This window comes from Mauremys mutica, chromosome 16 (genome assembly GCF_020497125.1).
Source record: "Mauremys mutica isolate MM-2020 ecotype Southern chromosome 16, ASM2049712v1, whole genome shotgun sequence".
NCBI classification, from domain to species: Eukaryota; Metazoa; Chordata; order Testudines; family Geoemydidae; genus Mauremys; species Mauremys mutica.
The window spans coordinates 26,104,302-26,124,782 of NC_059087.1; the positions used below are offsets into that span (position 1 = coordinate 26,104,302).

A 20,481-nucleotide genomic window follows, 5' to 3' on the forward strand; every position below is an offset into this window, starting at 1 on the left:
AAATAGACCTGGGCAAATAATTCATCACAAACGCTTTATTCAGTGCATTTCGCTTTCACTTTTTGTGTGAATTCCCTGTGAGCTGATCGCTATGTCTTAGTTTATTTATAATTATTCCTCGGGTGTTGCCAGCGATTAGTTGTTGCTCTGTAGAAAGTCAGTAGCTTTATCCAGAAATGAATTACAGGAATCCTCACCCCCTGTATGGATCAGCACTGTGCCCAAATCTCTCAGAAAGGTGAACAAAGGAAAAACTTAAAGGATTTTCCGGAGGGATTCATTTAGGGAGTTCATGCTCATATTCAGATTGCATGATCCTGGCTGCATTATAGGATATGTGCAGTACATTCTTCATACCATGAGAGTCTCTCATTTTATGCTGTACAGTGCCTGTCACAATGTGGCCCCGGTTCTAGGTTGGGGCCTCTAAAGACTACGTTAATGCAAATAAATAAATAAGTAAATACAGCTCTAGTCCCTGTGTAGTCTGTAGTTCTATGGCTGCAGAATTTGCTACAGAATCTAAGCTTTTAAAAAAGTATCTATATCTATCTATCTATCATCTGTGTAAACCAGTACAATGTTATCATCTTAGTCTGCTTAAACGATAACACTGAGAGGTGGGAATTGCCCTGTTCATCATAATGGGGATGTTAACTCTGAAACCTAAAGATGGCCATTTAGATTTAGGCATTAATTCTCACTTCTGATCATTTTAGCAGAAATGCCCAACTAACGTGCTTATCCCAAACTTCAAACCACCTCTCTCCAGTTTGTGCCAGGAAGTCATGCATTGCCAATGTAAAAACCTGCCTCAGATTGAAAAGTGAAAATGTGGGAGTGGCTTACAATAAGTGGAATTTAATGTCACTTGAAGTAACACAGAGGCTACTGCTCTGAGTATATTATTAACTTCCCTAGTTAATTCATTGTGAACTTCCACATTTTAATGTAAATGAAGCCACACCGAATTTCCAATCTGCCTCACCCGAGTGCCACACAATCCAGGAAATCTTGCCGCAGAATTTAAATCCTATTTGCTGTGAAGTACAAAAGGCTATCCACTAGCTGTACACCAGAGGAATCCATTGTAGGTGTCCGAGAGGAATATGATACACTGCCTGGTGAGAGAATAAATCAATTAAAAGAACAATCTTCCAGGGCACCACAGGGAGAAAAAAATGTCATGGAAAGTTAAGCTGTTCAAAAAAGTAATGGAGCTGTCAGATTAATACATTTGCTATGCACGTTTCTAAGAACAATGGAGCCCTCCTGAAGGAAGAGCTGGTAAAGGAGGCGTTTGTTTTTGTTTAATGGAGTATGGTGGTTTCTATGAGATTTGTATTTGTGAATTTCCACTGTACCTAAAAAAAAAAAAAAATTGCTGTCTCAAAAAGCTTATGAAAAATATCTAGCTAGCTAGCTATAGAAATAAATGCAAATATTTTGCAAATAGGCTTTGAAGTTGTGAATCTTAAGTGAATCTTAAGTTGCTGGGATGTAAATATATGTGTCTGAGTAATACCAGCGGATTCCATTAAAACTTCTTGAAAACTTAGATTAGCCCTTCCATTGACCTGTCCAATTAATGAAAATAACTTGGATACTGAAGTATGGACTTAGCCATTGAGTTCACCGACAAACTCAGATCTGGGCTGCGGCTCGATCTGGGCTGCATTCCTGCCAACAGCCGGCGTCTTTGTTTGACGAGCGGAGACCCTCCTCTTTCTCCCCACTCTCGTCATTTTCCCTTATGGCTTGGCAAAGAGAAAAGAAAAAGCTAAAAAGGAGGATTGCTGCTTTGATTTCTTTGCAGCGACATGCAGACCGAAGCAGCTCAGGGGAATCCTGCCACGCAGAGGTTAATGTGACCCACATATAATTGTGTGAAAAGATGCCACTCTGCGCCTTTGTCAAAGAGGCTGCTTGTTCCAGCCCTAGTTATCCAGTCCCCTAACCCCTTCAGCAAAGCACAGTTTTCTTGCATTAAATCACCACTGCCCTCTTGCCAGCTGCTTAGTGTTTGCACATTATACGGAGGAGCTGGATGATATATATTAATATATTTTGAAAAAGTGACAGATTGTCTCGCAACATATGTGGGATCGCCTTGAAATGAACTACACGCATGTGATGGCCAAACTAACAAACCTCCTGTGTGAGGGTGGTTTGTATTTTTCCTCCCTTCCGTTAGAAATTGGAGACACTGGGACGCTTGGGCTGCTCATGTCACTTCTCTCTGAAATATTCATGACGAGTCGACGGCCTTGTTTCTTTGATACCTGCCATTTGTTTATGTGCTGCTGACGATAACTGTGGCTAAGTACATATGTCAGTGACATGGCTGATAAGGAAATAGAGGGCAAGGGCAGGAGCTGGGGTGAAGGCGGAGATTATGGAATAAGATGAGTTTATAAACTCTGAGGGCATTTTAGGAGACTGCCATGCCTTCTCACTCACCCACTTGGTTTTTGTGAATAAAGTCTGTATTTGCAGATTCCCTTCCTGACTTGGAAATATGCTTGTTTGCTGCTGCTTTTCTTAAGGATAATCACTGGCTCACAATCTAATTAACTAATAATGAATTAGTCAGTAACCTTTGCATTTAGAAAAGAAGGAGCTGTGAACATAGGACGATCCACAAGGTTCCTCTTGGGTCAGGAACAGATGAGGAACCATCTGTTACCCGTCCTTGAAAGAGATTTAGACAAGTCAATTAGATGATGAGTGGGTTGCAGGTGGGCTGGGTTGGGGGTGGAATGAGGTGGTGATGATGATGAAGACAGAGCAGGAGGAAGATGTACCCTAGAGCAGGTGGGCAGGAAAGTGGGGGTGGTGTACTACACATTCAAAGCACACTGGAAAGTTAAGCACGCAAGTGTCGGTGATCTCAGGTGATTTCATTACTTGGAGAGACTCTAACTTGTGTAGTTCTAGGCACATTGTCACCCTAGGGTGGCGCACCATTACCTAGTAGCAGTTCAGAGATGGGTAGGGAAATCACAAAATATATGGGGGGAAATGTATCCCTAGTCTAAGCCCATTGAAGTTCATTGCAAACCTATTGTCACAGGGAAGCATGTGGCACACGAAATTAAATAGATACGCACAGAAATAGATAGAGAGATGCCAGTAGAGTAACACCAGGGGCCAGTTTGGTCCCTCTTGACTGTGAATCTCTCCATTGGCTTCCATGAGGTTTGGACCAGGTGCTATTTTAGTGGCATACAGAGAACACTTCCTATGTGTGATAGAGAGTGGTTTTGAAGGTTAAATGGTGATAATAGATTCCCCTCCCCCTTGTTTGGGATCCAGAGCAAGGAGTTTTGAGGGTTTAGTTTGTTGACGGAACCACCCGTCCCACCCTGTGTGGAAGGGAGGAAGGACTGAAGGTTTGGGGTATGGAAAACAACATCCCCTGTGGATTCTCCATCACTTGAAATCTTTTTAAGGGAGTTAAAGTTTAGTGTGGCCTTCCCTTCAGAGTGTGGTTTTTAGATAAAATTGCATCTTTCTGTCTGTCTGTCGTTCTGTCTGTGGTTCTGTCTTTCTGTCCTCCTTTCTATGGCTATTAGCCAGGATGGGCAGGGATGGTGTCCCTAGCCTCTGTTTGCCAGAAGCTGGGAATGAGCAACAGGGAAATGATCACTTAATGATTACCTGTTCATTCCCTCTGGGGCACCTGGCATTGGCCACTGTCGGAAGACAGGATACTGGGCTAGATGGAGCTTTGGTCTGACCCAGTATGGCCATTCTTATGTTCTTACGTAGCTTTGGTAGCTTTCCTTTGTGAAATCACACCTGAATCCCACGTGAGTAGCTGCATATGTTTCTCTGAAGATGGGCATTTCTCCCTGTAAGAAAAATGGGGAAAGAAAGAGGACAGGCTTAATATTGGAAAGGAGTAAGAGGCCTCTGCATGTGTTTCTTGAACTGCAGCCGTTCTGGAGAGATGGGAGCTAAGGTGGCTAGGAGAAGGGAGCTGAGTCCAGAGAGGAAGTTGTTTGAGATGAATATCAAACCTTGGGATTGTGAGTGGGAGTTTATTTTAAGGGAAGAACAGGATGTTGCCAAGAGGGAGGGCGACTGGCCAGCATGATTTACTGGAAGAGGTCACTTGCAGGAAGTCAGTGGAGATATGGGACATTATAAAACAGAGGCCAAGATCCCAGGGTGAAGGCAAAGGCTCATGCTCCTGGAGGTTCTGGTTCCTCAGAACAGGGCCAAATAAGGAGCTGGGTGGTCTAATTTTAAGGCCATCTTTGGTGGTCCCATGTGCTTGTACTCTGGTTTGTGTGTCACTTTCCTTTCGTAAGAACTCATCATTCTCTTGGTTCTGTTACATAGATTCACACCACAGGAAGACATACAAATTCTGCTGTGGGTCAACAGATTTGTCAAGGCAGTAATTTGGTGATTACACGCAGAATGGTGCACCTGAATGCTATCGACAGTGTAATTCTCCAGTGGTCCCGTTTCCCTTCTCCCATGATGGGAGATACTCCTGGAGAGGTTAGAAACTAGAAGATGGACAATATAAGAGGAGTCAAGGTCATGGATAACCTTTCAGGCCATAAACTAGATTTGAAAGTCCACAGGAATGTAAAGCTTTAACTAGCAATCAGCATAAAACTTACACTTCTCATGGAGGGGTAACGTAATGGTCCATACAGCTTGAGGAAGACGCCACATCGCAGGTGCCTGTGTCCCTGGATGCAGAAAGTGTATTGAACATTAGCCCCAGGAATTGCCTGTTTTGTTCACTTGTTCGTCTCCTGTTCACTTGTTTTACAGGCACTGCAGTCAGAGTGGGGCCCGATTGCGCTAGGCATTGTGCAGACACATGGTAAGGGGCAGCCCTACCACAAAGAACTTACCAGGTGAATAGACCAGACAGAAGGTGGGAGAGAGGAAGGATTATCATGCTCATTTTGCAGGTGGGAAACCGAGGCACAGGGAGATGAACGGCCTGATGCAAAGCCCTTTCCAGTCAATGAAAAGACTCCCATTGACTTCAGTAGGCTTTGGATCAGGCCTTAAATGACTTGTCCAAAAACTCTGTGGCATGGCTGCGGATGAAGCCCATGTCTCCTTAATACTGGGCCAGTGCCTGAATCATTAGCCCACCCTTCCCCTCTTTTCACTTCACTTCTTGACTCCTTTTCCCATTTACACAGGGTTGGAGGTGCCCACGATTGTTCACCACTTCTTCCGGTCCATGGCACCTCCCTGTTCAATTACAGCTTATTCCAAACCGAACTGCAGAATCTCTTCTTACTCCTTTGCTTAGGGAGTTGCTCTGGCTATCCCTTCCCATAACAGATGAGAATAGACTGACATAAGGCGAACATCTGAACTTTCAATATGAACTTTTAATTTAAAGTGCTCCACCCTGCAAGCCCCTCATCCCTATGTAATGCGGTATGTTCCCTCTTATGCTTTACACTTGGTATATGATTTATCACTTGCTATATCAGCAGTGTTCTGGGCAACATCCAGGGACAAGGCTTTCTCCCATCTGGTCCCAAGCTGGTGGGACACCTTTCCATACGCTCTTCACACCTGTGGTTCTCTTAGCACTTTCAAGGTCAGACTTCCTTTCCTTTCGTCCTTTTGGATTCATCACTGTGTGCGTTGCATTCAGCAGGGCGCTTTGATACACGGGACGGATGCTTTATAAATCAGTCAGATGAATGGATTAAAGCCTCAACAAGTGTGGAATGTGCTTGAGGGATATGTCTCAAATGGCAGAAGAAACCCTTACAATTGGGCCATCTCTGCCCTTGAGGAAGCAATCTCCAAATCCACAACACAAGGTGAATTCCCAGCGGCAGCGTTTGCAACCCTTCCGCTGTTCATGAGACAGCCCGTTCAACCATGCCCATGGGGCTCTGCCTCGCTCTGGAAGGCCCACAACGTGGAGTGAGTGCGAAAATCAGGCTTTCTGCCCATTCTGTCCTGGACTGTCTGATGCAAGTCCCATTTGTGACTGTGGGTTCACGATACGGGCAACTTTCCACTCACAGGAAACCTGGCCAAGGCCACAAACTCATCGTTTTAGATAGGTCGCCGGACGACCTTAATTTTTGGTCACTATGGACATGACACGGGGGCGATCAAGAGGGGAAGAGCTCTGTGTACTATTACCAGTCTCCTGAGATGACCAGTCCCCCCAACTCTCCTTTAAAAGAGCTCTTCTGATGGACTAGGCTGCCTCTGGATTCAATGATCTTTTGGGATTTCTTTTCTCGGTTGCCTGTGTTGATTTTATACCATTTGGCATGGTGACTCTCTTTTTATCTTATCGGCCCTTTTCTCCTCTTCTTTGCTCTCCATGCTGTTTGTTATTCCAGGGTAAACTTTCAGAGTGGCTGCATGTCCCCGAAGGCCAGTGCACCGTGTGTTACCTCCAGCGATTGTTCAAATATTTGTGCCTCACCAACCTCTGTCTCACTGGACGTGAGCAACACCACAAGGAGGTGCAGGTGAGGGTGGGCTCGAGAAGCAGAGGGTGTGAAGTGAGCACACAGCCATTGCTGCAATTGGCTTGACGGTCATAACAAGAGAGAGCTTCACTGAAGGGATTGTGGGGCATGGGGAGAAATGGGAATTCTCAATACTGAGCGGGGGAATGTGGGAGAGGTGTTTGAAGGTGTATGTGTACAGGTGTGATTATGTGTTGTCAAGCTTATGCATATGTATTTGTGTGATTATGCACCTATAAGATGTACGTCAGGGTCAACATATGTGCTTGTGTGATTATGTACGCATGCCTGTTTCTGTGTGCATGTGTGATCAACGTTGTTGGGTTTTTGTTTGTTTGTTTTTGCGGAGGAACAGCCCCATACAGCAAAATACCAGAAACTTCTAACCAGCCCCAAGGATGGTCCCCCAGTCCAAACATCATACTACACTCTAGCACCATCTTCAATTTAGTATGTATGTCTTGTGTACGTTTACGTGTGGGTGTACCCCTGTGTGGTTGTGCATGTATGTGATGAGCATCAGCACGTCTGTATGATGGTGTATGTGCAGTCTATAGGACTGTGTGTGCAACGTAGACATTCCCTCCTGAATTCTCTACATCAGGATCCTGGAACATACCTAGCCCTTCCCATAGGCTATGCCATGCTGGAGCTAGGAGAACCCAAATCTTATGGCGTTTCAGAATGAGTAGGGTAAGGGCTCCCGGCTAAGCTTACCCCAGTGGTTTGTCATTGGAGGCTTCGACTTTCCTCCATGGTATAAGAGGGCTAAGTTCGTTATGTGTCTCTTTCCTGTTGCTCCTGGAAAGCCCTTGTGTTCTAGCAGTTGTTTCCTCCTTAGGTTTTGTACATGGATACATGCTAGATCAATAGGCTTAGTTGTTTATCCCATTAAGGACACCTCCCCATAGTCTCACTTGTTGACTCCCTGTGGTGTGCACCAATCTCACCTTTGCTTAGTTTGTTTGATCTGGAGTGACAGTTACTTTTTTTTTTCCTGTTTGCTCACTGTAGCCTCTTCCCAGTTTGAAGTTTGCCGTCCCTTGGCTGCAGCACCAATGACCCTTCCACGAGCCGCCGGCCCTTGCACCCCACACTGGGCTTTTATCAGCCGGGCTGTTTCATTTGCATCTGATGCGTTTAGCCTGGAATGGATCCCATTGCTCTGGCAAGGCTGATTGATGGTCTTATTGACAATCGGGTTGACCCTTGTTCGAGGGGCTGACATGCTCTGTATTTCACAGGCAGGCGTTTGATGTGTATCAGAGAGGCGGTCAGGTCATCAGACCAGCCAATTAAAACAATAAAGGGGGGGGGAGAAGCAGGATTTTAACTCTTTACAGCCCATCACAAATATCATCGCTGGTCAGGGCCGGCTCCAGACCCCAGCGCGCCAAGCGCGCACTTGGGGCGGCATTTTGCCGGCAGGGCGGCAGGCGGCTCCGGCGGACCTTCTGCAGTCATGCCTGCGGGAGGTCCTCCGGAGCCGCGGGACCAGCGCACCCTCCGCAGGTACGTCTGAAAGAGGTCCCCCGGAGCTGCGGGACCGGCGACCGGCAGCAGCATGCTGCCGTGCTTGGGGCGGCCAAATTCCTAGAGCCGCCCCTGTCGCTGGTCATTGCAATTCTTCTGCTAGACATGGGAGTGTGTGGTTGAAGGGAGATAAAAATGAAGTCCCATTTCTGTTGAGTATGTCTGGGGTCCTCTAGAAAAATTAAAGATGTGAGGATCTGGAAGGAACCTCTTTTGGACCCCTACATCTTTTGGGATGTAGATGCTCAGGAATAATTTCTGAGAAATTTGCTGGCATCTCTATCTTCTGGATATTATAGCAGAAAGGAGGCTGTGGATATGTGTGTGTGTGTATACATGTATGTCACACTCAAAGACCTGTTTAGGGCACTGCAGTCTTGCTTCATCCTCACTAAGACTGTTGTTATCTGTGAGGTCTGAGGACTCCATCTTTCAAACGCCCATGAAGGCCCATGTCAGTTGAGGGCCTTTGGCACCTTGCAGGAGGTACTCAGCACCTCATGGGCTTAGCAGCTAATTTAATAGCAGCCTCTAAGTAATGATGTTTGACGACTACTCACTGTTCAAGGGATGGCAGAGCCTTACGTGCAGAAGTCCAACAGACGAATAGAACCATTGGAATTAGAGACCTGAAAAGGTCTATAGTCTATTAACTGATGGGGCATTTCTACACAGCACACTAAGCCTGGGTCTCTGTGAGCCTTGTCTGCAGACTTTTTGGGCTTCTGAGCCTGCCTTTGAGTGTCCACACTGCATTGGAAACCCTGGCTTCACAACCATACTGCTCTACACATGCCCAAGTCAGAACTTCAGCTTCTGTAGACCGCATGCTATCATATCCCAGGGTTTCTAGCGCCCTTGCCAGCTGCAGCTGCTCTGGGGCTTTTTTCTTAGTGGGTCATGGGAGAACTTGTCTGTCCATCCCATGGGAGTTGACCAGAAGTGTTTTGGGTGGTTTTAGCCTGCAAACACATGAAGACCATGCTAATGCAGGATTGTTCCTTAACACGTTTGCTCCGGTGCTGTCATACAAGATGCCACCATTTTTCTTGTGGTGTAAGCAATAAGGTCAGGTTCTAGAATGAGACTGTCAAACTTTTCACTTGCTTTGTCCTAAATCAGGCTTGAATACTAAGTCTCCAGAAGTCAAATTCAAAAGTGATTAGCCACTGGAACAGCTTCCCAGGGGCTGCGGTGGATTCTCCATCACTAGCAATTTTTAAATCAAAGTCGGATCTTTTACTAAAAGATATCTTCTGTTTCAAACAGGAAGCAATTCAGGAAAGTCCTATGGCCTGTTATACAGGAGGTCAGACTAGATTATCACAATGGTCCCTTCTGGCTTTATAATCTATGAATCTATGGCCTTGGGCAAGTCATTTACTCTACTCTGTGCCTCAGTTTCTCTTCTGTAAAATGGGAATAATAATTCCCTTCCTCTTAGGGGTGTTCTGAGGATCATGAAGGGCTAACATGTTGGGGGCCATATAGGTAGATGAGACTAAGGGTAGAAAAATCTACCCCTAAAATGGTACAGTATTTTAACACGGGGCAAGTATATAATCTTAATAGATCTCCTTTCACTTGCTTATGTTCCCTCCAGCTTTTTCTTTAATATCATAATCTCACTAATGCAAAGACCCAGAATGCATTTTCTGGCTGGTGGGGAAACTGGTGGTGAAGTGTCATGAGATTTATTTAATTGTCCAGCTATTTAAAAGGGGGGAAAGGCGAGATGGTCTGTTGAGTGAAAGCTTTTATGCTTTGAAATGAGGTGTTGCTGAGATTGAGTGCTGATTAGAGTTAAAACAGCAATAATTTCCTCAAAAATGCATTGGAAATAATAATGGCCTTGTTTGAATGCCCAAGTAACTGTACCATTCTCATTGCCAAGAAACTCATCTGAACCACTGATGATGATAAAAGCTATTTTTCCCCATTAAATACACTGCAGCTATAATATTCAGGGACAGAAACATCTTTATTAGACAGCATGGAAAATGAATGCATTGTTCACAGATCAGCCTCAAGAACAATGGACCAAAGAGACTTCAGGGGGTTTTAACAATGCTGTGTGTACCGTATATGAAAATGATTTCAACAGTTCCTTTGAAAATCCCAGAGTAAAGGTTGGGAAGCCTCAAATGACCTACCTTATTGCTTGGTCTACCTCAGTGGTAAGTTCACTATTTTATTCTTTAGTGAAAGTACCAGGATGACATACAAGGGCTAGCTCTGATCAGGCTAGTGCGATAAAAATAGTAGCATGGGTGATGGGCCAGGCAATCCATCCCAAGTACAATCCCACCGGAGACCCTAGATATGTTCTCAGAGCCCCTAGCCAGTGCCATTCTGCATGCAGCCAGGGGTACGCGACTATTTTTAGCACACTAGCTCGATCGGTGCTAGCTTGGAAATTACACCATGTCTCCAGTGCAGACATTCCCTAGGGCGGTAGCTTCACTCCTAGGATAACAGAGCGATAGTACAAGCCTAAGTTCTCGAGTTCAGACACATCCCACTCACCCTTTACTTCGACGTCTCAGATATTGACGAAACGCCCCAAAAATCCATGACAAAAAAAAATAATTTCTTCAAAAATGTTCATGGGACATGGAACCAATCCCCTGACCAGGTGTAGTTCCATAAACTCGTTCATATCAAGCAGGGCAGCGCTGAGTTACTCTGTGCAAACTGCACTTTATGGTACCATTCTTCCATAGGAGCGATAACGATGCTTATCCTGAGCCGAGCACGGGGACATTACACTTCTGGTTTCTCTGCACTGCCTTCTGCCTAGAAAATCTATGGCAAGAAGACTGGGAAGAGCCAGTCAGTCCCTTTGTCAACAAGAGAGCAAGTGAGAGCAGCAACATTTGAACAGGACTAAACCCCTTCTTCCCTCCCCCCCGCCCCCATCTGCCCCCCAGCAGGCCTAAGTGCCACTTAACATCCACCGTCCACTTGTCTCGGCTGGACACCGATTGCTCTGTCAGGGGAAAGCCATCCATCTTGGTTGGGAAGTGATGTCACCCAGCAGGGGGGCACCTCTGTCCAGCCAAAGCTATGGGAAGACACTGACAGGCTTGATGTATTTATCACCCTCTGGGTGGATAAACACCCACAGCGGAGACAATTGGGGAAGGGGTGGGGGCGTGCTACCATCCCTTTGGAATGGAGGATGGGGATGAGGGCTGATGGGGGCAGCAGGCAGCTGGTGACAATAAGGAGTGAGAGGAAGGAAGGGACAGAGGAAAGGGGGACTGTGACAGGGTATCCACCACACACCAGGCCTGGAGGGGTTAAGGTGGCCTGGTGGGCCAGTTAACCACCTGGGCTGCACTTGGAGGAGCCAGGGAGCAAGGACTAATTAGAGATGAGGCTCTGCTGGACAGGAACAGGAGAGGCCTGTATAAAGCCCAGAAGCTCAGGGCAGCTGGGGGCTGCAGAGAGAGGCTGCAGTCACTCTCAGGGCGAGCGAAGGCAAGGAAGGAAGTAGCCCAGGGATACAGCTGTAATGCTCAGGACTGTACTGCTTCTTGTAGGGTCCCTGGGCTGGAACCCAGTGTAGAGGGCAGGCCTGGGTTCCCCTTCCAGCCACCGGGGAAGTGGAACCGTTAAGGGGCAATGAATGGGAAGGCTGCCTGGGACAGTGGGAGACTTTGCTACCCCAGAAGGGGAGGACTATGGTGACCTGGCCAGATGGCCAAGCCACGAAGCGAGAGCAATTGTGTCCCCAGAGAACGAGACGCAGAGAAAGTGACAGCGTGCCACTGCAGGAAGGGGCGTCCGCGTGGCAGAACTAAACCCCCGATGTGGCCAGAAGGAGGCGCTCCAGTGGTGAGTAGAGCACCCTGTGACAGAGACACAGTGGAGGAAGAGAATAATGTAAATGGCTATTCCCGGTGCCCAAGGGAGTTTAGAGCTTAACTCGTGTCTTTAAGTGCTTGGGAGTCAAGAATGCTGGGGACTAAGAAATAACAAAAGCAAATGCAAACAGCAGGTGAAGAGAGAGAGAATGGAGGGGAATGTCCTGCTGCAGCCAGAGCAAGCAGATATCACCCCTGCCATGTGATTGCAGTGGGGGTTGGGGGCTCTCGGCACCATGAAATGGCCTATTGTCAAGTTCAAGGAAGAAACTGCAGGGAAGCCCAGAAAGAGGGCAGAACACTAGTGAGCTCATCTCGGTCCTTCAGTAGGTGACTGGAAGGGATCCTAACTGCTCTGCATCCCAATGTATTCCTAAGCAAGGGGTCGCTTTTTGTCTCTCTTGTCCTATGTCCATGAGTGTGTTTCACTGACTGCGGGACCCCACAGGATGATCACCCCATTTCACAAGTGTCCATAGGTGCTGGGGATGTAACCGCACCCTGGTTTCCATCATATACAGGGTTTTGTTCGATGGCTTTCAGTACGCGCCCCGACCCCTCCCACACACACTATACAAATTGTGCCAGCACGTATGCAAGTGTCTCTTCTGAAGCTGTCATTAAGGTCCCAGTTAAGGTCAGTTGTGTCTGTTAGACACAGGCCCACATTGGGGAAAATGGCCACTACCACACAACGCGAGAGGGTGCAGTGTGGTCTGCTCTCTGCACTGCTCCTCTGGCTGGTGTGAAGGAGGGAAGGTCTACAGGTTCATAGATTTCATAGACATTCAGGCTGAGAGGGCCACTACAATCACCTAGTCTGGCCTCCTGAATAGCAGAGGCCACAACTTTTTCATCCAATGATTCTTACATCAAGCTCAATAACTGTGGTTGAATGGCAGCAGATCTTTTAGGAAGATATCCAATCTTGACTGAAGTCTTTAAGTGATGGCCAGTCCACCACATCCCTCGGTGAGTTGTTCCAGTGGTTAAGTACCCTCACTATTAAAAAGATACACCTTATTTTCGCTTTGAGATTGGCTTCAACTTTCAGTCTTTGGATCTTATGCTTTTGTCTGCTAAACTGGAGAGCCATCTAAAATCAGAGCTCTTCTCCATATGCATGAACTTAGGCACCATGATAGTCTCCCCTTTCCCTCCTTTTCAATAAGCTGAATAGATTGACATCCTTAAATCTGCTATAGTACGGCATGTTTTCCAAAACTCAGATCAGTCTTTCACCTCTTCTGTAACCCTCTCCAGCATGGTTCTCTAGTAATGGTCTCAACAGTGCCATAAACAGAGATAAAACTCAAGTTCAGTTTATCAGCAACGACCCATGAGTCCTTTTCAAAGACCCCCATCCTGTAAATGCAGCTTACAGTCTTTGTTTCTAGATGCACCATCTTGTACTTGTAGGGTTGCTGTGGGGGTGGGGGGGGTGGGAAATACTTGTGATTTACTAAAGTTAGGAAACTTTGTTGTACTGAGCACACTCAGTGTGGTTTTATAAGCCAGGATATGCACAGCTAAAGGCTGGTTATGTCCCCACTGTAGTCAGTAGCAAACTAGCTCTTGTTGGACCTTTGAAGATGAACACCATGGGCCAAAAGCTGCTCTCATTTCCATCATTGTAAATCTTGAGTAATTCCATTAAAGTCAAAGTGATGACCTGTTTTATAATTGTGATCTCCTTTTACATTCATATTATAGCTGACCTACAGAGCACTTATAGATATGAATATGCATGTCTTTCTGTATGTATGTATGAAATACAATTTTCTATGTTATATTTGCACATAGTAAGTAAGCTGATGAAAAAGGCTGAATAACAATAGAATTATTATTATTATTATTATTATTATTATTATTATATAGTGATATTCTGTCTGCAGGTGTTAATCAAACAAATTAGCCAAACCTTCCCTTTGTTCTAGCTCCTCTTCCCTCAACCAAGAAGGGGTTTGCTATTGCAGTTCTGGAATCACCGCGGAATGCAGCCCAGTGCTTTCAGTGTCGTTTTCAGGAGGGAAGCCAAAATGTAACCAGCTAAGGGCTGTTGAGTGTATATTTGTTTGCCAAGGGGCATCACCTCCCTCCTTGATTATGTCTGAGGCACATTGCATGGCAGAATTGGGAAATTTGCCCCACCCTCCTCTTCAACCTGCTGTGTCGATAAATAAATCTTCATTCCCCAAAGCTATCAGCCCGGTACTTTTCACCAGCATTAAACTGAATAAGAGACAAGGGCCCTATCCTGCTTCCTGAGGTGAATAATTCTCCGTCTGATTTCACTGTGTGCTAGGATGCAGTTCCTCATGTCCCCCTTCCCCCACCTCCCTCACACCATGGTGTCCTTGGCAGCTGCTGCTTTCTCTGTTTAATAGGTTGTCCATCCCTGCCCTTGTGTGACTGTGTGTGGAGTGAATGCAGGTCCTTTCCATCCTTTTCCTGTTGTATTTCATGGCTCTCGATGGCAGCTCGGCTGAGGAACTACAGATTTCATATCCTCTCGGACTGGAGGAAAATGGCAAGTGAAAGATTTAGTATCCCACAGGGGTGGGATAGGAAGCTGGACTGCGGAGGAGATGGGGGAGGAAGAGGGAGACTGCTTAGAGCTACAGGAGTTTTACAAGATCTGTACAAGTCAAAGCTTCTGGGAGTTGGAAAATGGTGAATTACACAAGCTGAATTCCAAGTGCAGCTCCGAGCAGGGTCCTTCCTCCTCAATTTCCAAGCTAATGCGGGATCTGAGCATCAGAGATGGCAGCTCCCATTTGACTTAGTGGTGGATTGCAATGATTCACATGACAAAGCACTTCCTGATGGAAAATAAAATTCCTCAATCAAATCAGCATCTTGGAAGCCGCCGCCTTGCAGGGGCCATTTTGCTCATAAGCCAAGGCCATGCTCCCACTGGAAGCAATGGCCAACTTCTCCTCTTGGGCAGTGGAGAGCAAGACTGGACTCTTAGTCCTGATGGGCCAGAGCATGATTTGGTCTGTGTATGGGCACAAGGGAGTAAAAGGGGCATAAGGAAGCATGTGGCTTTCTGCACTCAGGCAGAGTCCCTACCTCCACCCACTCATGGCCGCCCATTGTCGTAGTTATGCCAACTCATTGGGAAGATTATACTGCAACAAGACCTGTCACCGTTTATTTCCCTCCCTGAACCGGGGAGACTGTGAGGGTGACTATGACTCCCTGAGTCAACAGTCTCCCTGCCAGACTGCTCCAGGGTCAGCCCAACGTTGCACTGCCCCTTGCTATGGGATAGATCTCAATGTGATGCCCTAGCCCCATACGTGGCACCAGCCCTCGGGAGCCCAGTATCTGAGATCAGAAGAGGAGACCAGTTTCCTCTGACTCCTTGATGGTTGTTTTTTTTCCCTAACAATCAAAAGACCACGGTCGTCATTAGAGCCAATGACAAGATGAAATGGGCAGGATGGTGGAGATATGAGAATGATTTTGATTTTTTTTCCAATTTACAAATTTCATCTCCCGGCTAAAATAATAATAATAAATGCTGTCACCTGTAGTTATTTGGGAACCCACAGACATGAAAAAGGAATGAGGAGAGATGGGGCGGACCCTGACATTTTGCAAAGGTGAAGATGGGGGGATTTCATGCAGTGAATGAAAACAATTTGGCGCAATTCAGAAAGAAAAACAAAGAGGCTGCAAGTCTTTTGTACAAATGGGCACATTTCAATCCTAAACCTTACAAATTTCTGCCTGGCCCTTAAGAATCTCTCCCCCTCCCCCATCCCCCACTGATGGGTATGATGTGGAGCTCTAGGGTTAGGGTTAGTTACCAGACGGTTCCCGCTGAAGCTGTTTTGGTTTTGCCATTTAGTCCTTTTTCATCTGACGTGCGACATCAGACGCTAGAGCAGAAGTTATTCAATCATAGGGACAGACACACTCTTCTGGATTTTGAAATGTTCCATTGGTTAAATATAGGTGATCCCCATGTAATCACGATTGAACAGATACGTGGATAGTTCATGTTTGTCTCTACTCTGGCACAAAGCAAATATGGTAAAATACGCCAGGAAAGGCTGTTCTCGGGAGCTTCCTGGTTCAGTTCTGTACACTCAGGAGAGAAGGATTCACCTTTTGGGGTGTTTCTCTAATCAGGCATGACAGAGCACCCGCCACTCCTATTGACTTCAACCCTCATACTGTTTCGTCACTGGACTCATTCCATCCTCTCCTGTGCTGTCCAGGGTTAGGAGGGCTCTCGTTCCTCTCCCCTTCCCAGGTTTAGGGGATCTCGCAGCAGCCGTCTTTCAAGGGCCATATATTTCAAGAGCGCTTACTGTATCATGGCTGCTGCTGTTTCTGTGCTGCGCAGGCCAGTCCTCTCTGCTTGCTGACAACAGTAACTTCTACAAGGAGGGGGGAGAAATTCAACTGGCATGTCAGGCCCCTGTGAGGAGAGGGCTCCTAACTGCTCCCGCAGAGCTTGAAGAAAGAGTTTTGATGGATTTACACAAGAAAATGGTTGTGAAGGGATTGATAAACACACAGAGAGATCTAACTAGTGGGTCCCATCACTCTGAATAGCCTATCATAGCGAAAGTGCTGCAGGGCAGTGTCGGGAACAATTTGTTGACGTGAGCTCATGTCTCCAGGAGAGACGTGTGCTGTTTCGGGGAAGGGACCATCCAGAAAAGGTTGCCGTGAAGGAGAATACAGCAGCGTTGGCATCGGGGGTGTCAGCCAGTTGATCACCACCGCTTTCCAAGGGCTGAGCTGGGAGGATCCCGGGGGGACTCCAGCAGTGATGTCCAAGTCAGCTTTGCCCCATTGGTGTGAGCATCTGCAAAGCAGAGCTACATTAACGCTAGTTGGAACCCCAGTCCTTGGAGATTCCACGCAGCAGAGCTTGTAGTTTCCTAGCTCAGGCCAGAAAATTCGGAGCAGGGATTTAAACCTGGGCCTATAGATCATTCTCTCTATATAGGAAACGTTCCACTTTATAGAACTAATTCAATATTCATTGGGCCCAAGAGTGTGTGAGACTGATGCTAGACTGAGAGTTGAGACATTTGCCTGGGATGGGGAAGACCTAGGTGCAAGCTCTGGCCTGAATTAGGCAAAGCAGGGACTTAAATGTGGTCTCCCAGGTAAGTGCCAGGCTAGATATCTGGGGGAGTGGGGAGGGGGATCTCTCTCTCTCTAGTTTTGTCTAGAAATTCCATCTTGGACTAGATAAACCTTCCCGGCAAAAAAATTCATTGAGAGCGACACATTTCTGTGAAACTTTTTGGTTTTGACAGAAAAAAGGTTGGTTGAAAATTTTTGCAACCAGTCCAGTCACAACACTAGTTGGGGTGCTAATGGGGCGAGCTTCCATGCAGCGGTGCCCTGGTCTGTGCCAGCTGGGAGCAGCATGTGATGTAAGCGCAGCTGATCATTGCGCAACTGAACCTTTGTCAATGCCCCGTTTTTGCCCCAACCTCAAGGTAATGTCCGTCACTAACTAACTGTGAAGGGATTCATGAAAGAAACAAACATCACAAAATTATGGATCGATGGGGGAAATAAATAAATATAGACCCAAACCTGAAGCAATACTCAGTCCTTTCTCAAGACAGACTCTGTATTAAGGTAAAAAACGGACGGTTGTATTTGCGTGTGTCTTGCCTGGTGCATATGCAGAACTAATTAGATGATGCATAAGTGTCCTGTCCTGACTTGCATTGGGTTTCATGTAAAATGTGGTATGGATTATTTGGAAGACTGTCACGGTATTTGTTCCAAACTATGGGTATGGAACCAGGAGGAGATCTTCCCTGGACAATACTCCTCTGGCTATAAAATGTGCCCTTTCATGATGGAACCCACTGTTGGGAGGAACGTATCGTTTTCTGAATTTGGTTCGGTTTCATTTTGTTTGGGGTGTTGCTGTGTCAAAGGATTGGCAAGGGTGAAAAGGTGCCAGTTCCAACTGTGTTAATTTCAATTTGCAATTAATTAGCGCTGCCTAATAGCACACTAGGCAAGTGTGTCTTAGGGGTAGATGATTTGGCTTGGATCCAATGAGAACTGACATGACTCTTAGACTGACCTTTGAACAGAACCTGAAACCTCAACGGAAGCTTTTCTGAAGTTCAAAAATGTTTAATTTCAAAATAAGGTCAAGTGTGGCCGCAATTCCTGGTTTGTTGTGGAAATGAAAAAACACCATTAAAAAGGCTGTTTTCCCAGTATTCCCAACATGATCCAAATGCAGCGGAAAGCCTGTCCTTGTGAAATCTCAAATTTGGCGTCCAAAGAAGTTCAGATAGGCTCTAGATAAACACACAAATTGTAGAATTGTTCCAAACATTGAAATTAGAGTTAAAGCATGAGACGCTTGAGTGATGCATCCTCAAATCAGGTTTTTCTTGTTTTTTAAGGCTGCATAACAATCTCCACTCCCAAATTGGACAAAAGTGTCCAGGCTGGGATGAAGCTGGGGTAAATTTAAGCCAAACTGAAGCCAAATTTTGGATGAACATGGGCTAAATTTCAGCCAAATCTGGGCCAAACCTGATTCACTTTTGAGGTGAGGCTGAGCAGGGTTTTGGAGGAACATTGGCCAGCATATGGTTTTGGTGAGAACCATGAAAAACTCATTGGTTGAGGATGGTATATCTGCAAACCAAATTCAGACTGGCCAAGGGATTCCCAGAATATCCTCAGGGCATTTTCTTCCTTGCCCATCACAAAGCTAAGGGGGATAGCACCTCCTTGGTGTTGAGGGGAGAAGTTTCTCTAAAAATACAGCACAGTTCCTCTTTACTCACATGCTAACCTTGATGCTTCCCAGTTGCTCCTGAAGCTGAGGCTCCTGGCATATTACAGTCTCAGAAAGAACTGGGATCATAGCCATGGCTTCTAAAATCTGCCTTTCATTTTGTTTTCTCAAAAGATTGTACAGAGTATATTCAAATAATAAACATGGAAAGGAAAAGTCTAGTTTCCAGACTGTTCTAGTACCCTGATCTTAGTATCTCTTCTCTGTGCCTTCCCCAGGCAGGTTGACCACACGTTATTCCTGAGAGCAGAATCTATATGAAAGATTATCGGGGTTGAGGGACGATCAACTAATATTTCCTGGTAAGTCTCAGTATAAAAACCAAAACATATTTGGAAAAGGAGAGTCTGTGAGCACCTTCAGCTGAGTACTGATAGTCAGGGTGACTGGGTTTCCTCCCTGGCTCTGCCACTATTTCACTCTGTGTCCTTGGGCAAGTCAGTTAACAGCCTTGTGCCTCAGTTTACCCATCTGTAGGGATACATGAATTCCATCGCGATTAACAAATGTTTGTGTTGTGCTTTGATGCTCTCAGATGGAAGATGTTATATAAGTATAAAAGAAAACAATAGACATCCAGGCCAAGATTTTCACAGCTACCTAAGAGAGTTGGACATCCATTCCCCATTTGTTTTCATGGGAAGTGGGTGTCCAGATCTTTGAAAATCTTAACCTAAAATACATATATATAAGGTGAAACAAACACAAGATGGGGAAGGATATCTGTGCACCAGAGAAGTATTCTTACCCTCCAGCAGTATCCACCAATAGGATGGCAGGGCTCTTTGTCACTAGATCTATTAGTCTTATAAGGCTGGAGTGACTCATTCCCCAGTGACAACATTTTCTGATGTCTTGGTAAAGATGTGTGTGTGTCTATTACATTTCAGATAACAAGACTAACAAATTGAGATTAGCCATGCAGGCCTGGCACGCATACACCAGGGCCTGAGTTGATTTATCTTGATGTTTGGTTGAATTCCATGCATTTTGGGTCCCTTCTGTAACCTTTTCACCTCGTTCTTTTTTAAGGTGGCTGACTGGCTGTTATAATTTATCATGAATGCATCTCACTTCAGTCCTGGCTCCTCTGACGGAAGGAACAGCCGGTCTCCGGGAGGTCAAAGACATTATTCTCCCTTCGTCTTTCTCAATTTCCAGCACAGATTTGTCACTTTGAAAAAGCATGAATTCTGGATTTGATGCACTTTAATTGATTTCACCCTCAACAAGTCCGACTGTCCATCAACCTTCCCTTTTTCTTTTCTTTCTCTCCCCCCCCCCTCATTTCTTTCCTCCATCCTTCAATTTATGGTTAAGGTTTTCAGCCACTTGTGTGCAGAAGCTACCCTGAAAACCGTGACTCTTCCATGCCTAATGTCGATAGCCATTTCACTCTTGTTTCTTTGACCTTCCTGTTGACCTTTAGGTGTTGAGAGAGAAAGAAAAGTCTTATGGGACACTTCCACAGTTCCACCCATGGAGTCCTGCTCCTACCCTCTTCAGTGAAAGCATCTCCTAGAGGTCAGTGAAGGTTGGCTGATGGGCTGTTTGAATGGTGTAGGTGGGAGCAGTATAATAAAAGTTGCCCAGAGATGGACAGGTAGAGAAAAACAATAGTATCAACCCTTGATAAATGAACAAAAGCTACTTATCACAGTTTGCTGCAGAACCCTGGCTGGGACTGAACATAGTAAGTGCCCTTCCTTCCTCCTACAAAAAGGAGTGTAGTGATCTCCTGATGGGAAGAAAGTTCTCCTTTCCATCGTGTTATGTCGCTGTA

General features: G+C 45.9%; 1 long non-coding RNA gene across 1 annotated transcript in view; it reads left to right on the forward strand.

The window, feature by feature from the left end:
- Positions 1–20,481, forward strand: part of LOC123351274 — a 124,025-nt gene that overhangs the window by 38,583 nt on the left and 64,961 nt on the right. Inside the window, exons 2-3 of the long non-coding RNA XR_006573980.1 lie at positions 18,917–19,000; positions 20,128–20,222. This is a non-coding gene — a long non-coding RNA (uncharacterized LOC123351274). The remainder of the gene's footprint in view (positions 1–18,916; positions 19,001–20,127; positions 20,223–20,481) is intronic.